Genomic DNA, 6416 nt, shown 5'->3' with positions numbered 1-6416 from the left:
GAGTGCATTTGGGACCATAACATAGGAATGGGCTGAGTGGAAAAGCCCAGAGGTGAAATCCTGATGCCACAAAAGCAATGTCAGCTTTCACTGGCTTCAGCAAGGCTCATTCCAGCTCATGCATCCCCCTCAGCCAGGTCCTGTTGTCCCCATGAATGGCCAGTGTCATATCTCTGCAGAAGAAGGGCGACAGTTCTCCATAAGGCACTGTACAGTGCCTAACACTGCTCATTGGAAATGAAGGTTCATTAAGTCAGGCCACTTGCTCTCCAGTTCACAGCAGTGGCAGGGCCCACAGTGTCAACAGAAGTTTTGACTGTATTCCCATGTGCAACAAGCATGCACAGTGTGTGTCAGGTGTCCTCTAGCAACTGTTCCACACAGGATAACAGCCTAAATACTGCTGCTAGCTAATGGAGTAACTGAAGAGGGTCTTTGCTGTGGAAGGAAGAGTTTCAGATTCTGCTGAGTAGCCTTGTTGGATATTGTTCCTCACAACAGCTTCAGTGCTGCCAAATTTAAGTGATGGTTGAATTAAAGCCCCAGCTCCAGGAGTCTTGTGATTAGGTGAGAAGCTGAGCTTTCATTTAAAAATTCTGAGACAGATTCTAGTTGCAGAGACAAGTTTGGGAAAGTAACAGAAAGGCTTGGAAACCAGAAGGCTACAGTGGTCATGGAATGATAAAGTTCACAATTCTAAGGACTGATAGAAGAGAACAGCAAAGTAAAGACAATGGATTTCAAGAAGACAGACTTTAGCAACCGCAGGAAGCTAGTAGGTAAGGTTCCTTGGGAAACAAGATGAAGGGAGAAAACAGTTGAAGACAGGTTTTCAAAGGGACATTATCAAAGGCCCAAGAACAAACTCCTCCATTGCATAGAAAAGATAGAAAGAGACCACCCTGGCTTAACCAGGAGATCTTGAAAAGGAGTCGTAAAAAGTAGAAAGTAAGCCAAATTACAGAAGATTAATATAAACCAATAACCTGAGTATGTAGGGTCAAAATTAGAAAGGTGAAGGCACAAAATGAACTCCCTCAGAGTTCCCAGAGACATAAGCGGTAACAAGAAAACATTCTACAAATATATGAGAAACAATAGGAAGAACAAGGACAGCGTAGGGTCATTCATTAATGAAGAGGGAAAAACAATACAAACATGGAAACGGCAGAAATGCTTGATGACTTCTTTGTTTCAGTTTTCACAGGAGGTTGGTTGGCTTGGATGCCTACAATAGTGAATGCTGGAGAAAAGGAGGTAGATTCAGAAGTTTAAACAGGAAAAGAACAAGTTAAAAATTACTTAGAAAAGTTAGATGTTTTCAGATCACTAGGGCCTGAATGAGGAAATCTCTGAGAGAGACAGGAGAGATACCAGAAGAAGGGGAAGGGGCAAATATATTGCTCAGCTATTTTAAGGAAAATAAGAAAGCCAGGAAACTACAGACCAGTCAGTTTAACTTTTGTGCCAGGAAAGATAATGGAGAAAATAATTCAGGGATCCATCTGCAAACCTCTGGAAGATAACAAGGTGATAAGCAACAATTAGCATTGGATTTGTCAAGACGCGGCATATGTAAACTTTAGTAAAGCATTGGATACAGTCTCAAATGACTGTCTTATCAATAAATTAGAGAAATACAGTCTGGATGGGACTACAATAAGGTGGGTGCCTAAATGGGTGGATAAGCCTTCTCAGAGAGTAGTTATCAAGGGTTCACACTTATGCTGGAAGGACATAAAAAGTAGGGATGAGTCTTGGGACCAGTTCTGTTCAATATCTTCACCAATGATTGACATAAAGGCATGAAGAATATGCTTATAAAGTTTGTGACTTATACCAAACTGAGAGGGGCTGCAAATGCTTTGGAGGATAGGGTCATAATTAGAAAAGACCTGGACAAACCAGACAAATGGTCTGAAGTAAATAGGGTGAAATTCAATAAGAACAAATGCAAACTACTCCACTTAGGACAGAATGAGAAGTTTCACACACAAAATGGGAAGTGAGTGTCCAGGCAGCAATACTGCAGAAAGTGGTCTAGGTGTCAGAATGAAACACAAGCTAAATATGAGTTAAGAATTTGATACTGTTAAAAAAAAAAAGATTCTGTTAAAAAAAAAGCAAACGTGATTGGAGGATGCATTAACAGGAGTTTCGTAAGCAAGACACGAGAAGAAATGTTTCTACTCTACTTTTCCCTGATTAGGCCTCTACTAGACTATGGTGTCTAGTTCTGGCATCACATTTCAAGAAAGATGTGGAGAAAGTGGAGAAGACGAGGGATGATTAAAAGGGTTATGTTTGTTAATTTGGAAAAGAGAAGACCAAAAGGGGACATGATAACAGTTTTCAAGTACTTAAAATGGCCCGTTTCCAGTAGAGCACTATCTCCAGATCTGAAGAAGTGGGTCTATCCCACAAAAGCTCATCACCTAATAACTTTTAGTCTTTAAGGTGCTACATGACTGCTTTTTTCATTCTGTCTGTTACTCAGCGCTGGGTCCTGAGGGAGTAAGCAAAAGACAGAGCCCCTGGGAGCCCCAAGTTCTGATCTTCTCTCAATACTTGTCCTAAGTTAAGTTGCTCTCCCTCTCAGAGCTGCATGGACTACCATGGCCAGGCTGGGCAAAAGCAAATCTTTGTCTGAGAGACTCTTTTTTCTTTACTGTGGGCTGGCTCAGATGACTAGGGAGGGCCCAGACTGTTACACCCAAATGTTGATTCCTCAGCAGGTTAGCAAATGCACTTTTAAATTCTAAGGAATATCTTCATTGACGATTTAGATACTGGCATACACAGTACGTTTATTAAGTTTGCAGATGATACCAAACTAGGAGGGGTTGCAACTGCTTTGGAGGATGGGGTAAAAATTCAAAATGATCTGCACAAATTGGAGAAATGGTCTGAAGTAGACAGGATGAAGTTTAATAAAGACAAATGCAAAGTGCTCCACTTAAGAAGGAACAATCAGTTTCACACATGCAGAATGGGAAAGGACTGTCTAGGAAAGAGGATGGCAGAAAGGGATCTAGGGGTTATAGCGGATCACAAGTTAAATATGAGTCAACAGTGTGATGCTGTTGCAAAAAAAGCAAAGATGATTCTGGGATGCGTTAACAGATGTGTTGTGAACAAGACACAAGAAGTCATTCTTCCGCTCTACTCTGCGCTGGTTAGGCCTCAGCTGGAGTATTGTGTCCAGTTCTGGGCACCGCAGTTCAAGAAAGATGTGGAGAAATTGGAAAGGGTCCAGAAAAGAGCAATAAGAATGATCAAAGGTCCAGAGAACATGACCTATGAAGAAAGGCTGAAAGAATTGGGCTTGCTTAGTTTGGAAAAAAGAAGATTAAGGAGGGGACATGACAGCGGTTTTCAGGTATCTAAAAGGGTGTCGTAAGGAGGAGGGGGAAAACTTGTTCTTTTTGGCCTCTGAGGATAGAGCAAGAGGCAACAGGCTTAAACTGCAGCAAGGGAGGTTTAGGTTGGACATTAGGAAAAAGTTCCAAACTGTCAGGGTGGTCAAACACTGGAATAAGTTGCCTAGGGAGGTTGTGGAATCTCCATCTCTGGAGATATTTAAGCACAGGTTAGATAAATTTCTATCAGGGATGGTCTGGACAGTACTTGATCCTGCCATGAAGGGAGAGGGCTGGACATGATGACCTATGAAGGTCACTTCCAGTCCCAGCATTCTATGACATTTTCCGAAAACACATTTGCTACTCGCTACTGTGCAGAAGCAACAAACCTTTGCCCTGCGCCGCCTGAGCCCCTGACCCAGCCTAGCTGCAGTGAGTGTGGGCGGGGAGACAGAGCATGGCGGGGGGGCACAGCCTGCCTTCTTAACTGCCGCCGTCCGAATCCATATGTTTGTACACTGCCCATCCTCTACCCCTCCCAACCCCCCCTTCTGCTCTTCCTACAGACCATGTGGGTCTTCACCCCCCAACCTTCAGCCTGGGGTGCCTGCAGCACGTTTCCCCTCCACCTCCCCAGGTGTGGGAGGGGGTGTCTGGCACAGGAGTCATCCCCATTGCTCACAGGAGGGGAGGAGGGAGGGGAGCAGCCCAGAGTTGTAGGGCTCTTGCAGCCCCCCTCCCCCGACCCCCCAGAGAAGGGTATCTGGGTGAGCGGCGGGTTAGCTCTGTCTGCTTCTCACAGCAGCTCTGATTGGCTGCTCGGGCTCCCGGAGCATTTGCAGTACAAGCCGCCTCTCGCTCACATGGACAGATTGCTCCACCCCCAGAGAGGAGCAGAGACAGATGAACGGCCCACGGTGGCCCCCATTCCCCAGTGCCCCACTCTACCGGGTTGGTCCTTCCCCTGACTAGGGGCTGCAGGGGCACATCACAGCAGGGCAGTGTCCACACTTGCCCCTCATTGCCTTCCCTCTCCCCGCTGGCCATCTCCTCCTGCCCCCCAGCCCCTTGCCCCAGCCTAGTTACAGTGAGTGGGGGGTGGGAGGAGACAGATCACGGTGGGGGCTGGAGTGAGTGGAGAAGTGGGTGGGGCCTCAGGGAAGGGGGCAGGGCAAGTGGAGCAGTTTTGTGCGGTTAGCAAGTGTGCAACTCGCTTCCGGAGATCCCCAGGAGTCTGAGACGACCCTCCTGTCCATGTGACCTGCAAGCCGGGAGGAGCAGACAGCTGCTGGCCTGGGAGGGAGAGAAGCTGCGTACCGGGGCCACCCAGCCCCTTGCGGCAGCCATCTGAACTGCAGCCCACATCCCGGCTGAATGCATGAGTGGGGTTGGGGGAAGCCAGGATCCACTCCGTGACCGAAGCTGTGTTGATGGGTCTGCGGAGGGAACGATTTGCTGGTGCAAGAAGAGAAGAGCTCACTGACACCACCCCCACCCCTTCTTGGTCCATCACCTCTGGCTGGGGCAATACTCCGCGCCTCGAAGTGGTTTCCACTGCAGGCCTGGTTCACCGTCTGGTTTCATGGCCCCCAGCACTTCCACTGGACAGACTATTGCAGCACCACTGCCCCCGTGCTGCCCTACTTTGCAGGTAGTTTTAGGGGAGCCAACTGCCTCATGCAGTGAAGTCCAATCCCAATTCAAGGATCACCACACTTGTGGTTGTCATCCTTGTATATTTGTCACAGTGCCTCCCACGCAAACTCAATGTCCTCCCCTTCCCCCCTAGCCAGGCACCTGAGACCATCCCCACTCAAAATGAATGGGCTCCCCCATAGCCAGGCACCCCGGCCCACCCCCACTCTAAGTGAATGGTCTCCCCCAGAGCCAGGCACCCCGGCCCACCCCCGCTCTAAGTGAAAAGTCCAGTGACTCAGCGGAGCCACTGCTGGAACTGCCGCTGAAGCCGGGGCCCCGGGGCCCCAGGAGACAGGCGACTGCACAGGGCCGTGTGGTGCTGGGGTGGGACTGCAGGACCAGTGCTGGGCCGCGAGACTGCAGGGGCCGCTGCTGTCACACGCTCGTCCCCCCAGGTGATGAGGTGCATGCGTGGAGCAGGCGGGGTGGGTGGAGGGCACCACATGTGCAGCTCTGAGCCATGCGTGCGGCTCACCCAGTTCACCACACCGCGGGGTCCCATTCGCCACGTGTGGTGAGTGGCCAACGTACTGGACGCCACGGATCTAATGCCTGAAAACTGGACCTACCCTCCCTGACCACATCCCTCAAAGCCCCGCCCCTGCCCCACCTCTTCTCTCCAGGCCCCACCCCCTCACTCCTTTCCCACTCCATCCCCCACGTTGCTCTGCTCCCTCCCTTCACCTCCAGCTTGAGCAGCCCTCAGGGACATGCACGCTCAGCTCCAGCAGGAACAACCAACCTGCTGGTGACAGGAGGTGGCCCTCCTGCCCAGCAGCCCCTCACTTCCCTTGGCACTGCTTGCTTGGCAGCTCCCTTTCCTGTCTGCGTAAGCCCTCCCTGCCCAGGCTCTGCCCATGGGAGCGTGGCCTGGGACATGCTGGCTGCCAGGGAGCTCCTTTTCCTGCCTTCCTGGGACACAATTCTTGCCTGCCTGCTGGGAGCTCCTTATCTGGCCGCCAGGGGCCCACTGCAGCTCTTCAGACTGTGCTCCACAAAATGGGCACCCTAGCCTGAGCAGCTGCATAGGTGCTGCTGTCAGAGCCGCCACGTCAGGGCCAGGCCACAAGGTGCCGCTTCGGTCCCAGGAGATCTGATTGGATGCTGCCAGGTTCCCTTTGCAATCAAAGACCAGACTCCCGTGACCCTGGGAAGTTTGTGCCTGTTGTGAAGGTTTTTAAGCTGCTTATCCAGTCAATGCTGCTGCCTTGGCAGAATGAGGCCTTGGGCTAACTGGGGTTTGGCCAACTTGGCTCCTGCCCACTGTAGCTGCACTGCTGCAAACTGCAAGGGTAGATCAGCTGCACTGGCATAAACCAGATGGGAAAGCTGCATACACAGGTCATTGTTTACATC

The sequence above is a fragment of the Carettochelys insculpta genome, chromosome 29 (genome assembly GCF_033958435.1).
Source record: "Carettochelys insculpta isolate YL-2023 chromosome 29, ASM3395843v1, whole genome shotgun sequence".
Lineage (NCBI taxonomy): Eukaryota > Metazoa > Chordata > Testudines > Carettochelyidae > Carettochelys > Carettochelys insculpta.
The sequence above is the reverse complement of the archived record's forward strand: the minus strand, read 5'-3'. Positions refer to the sequence as shown.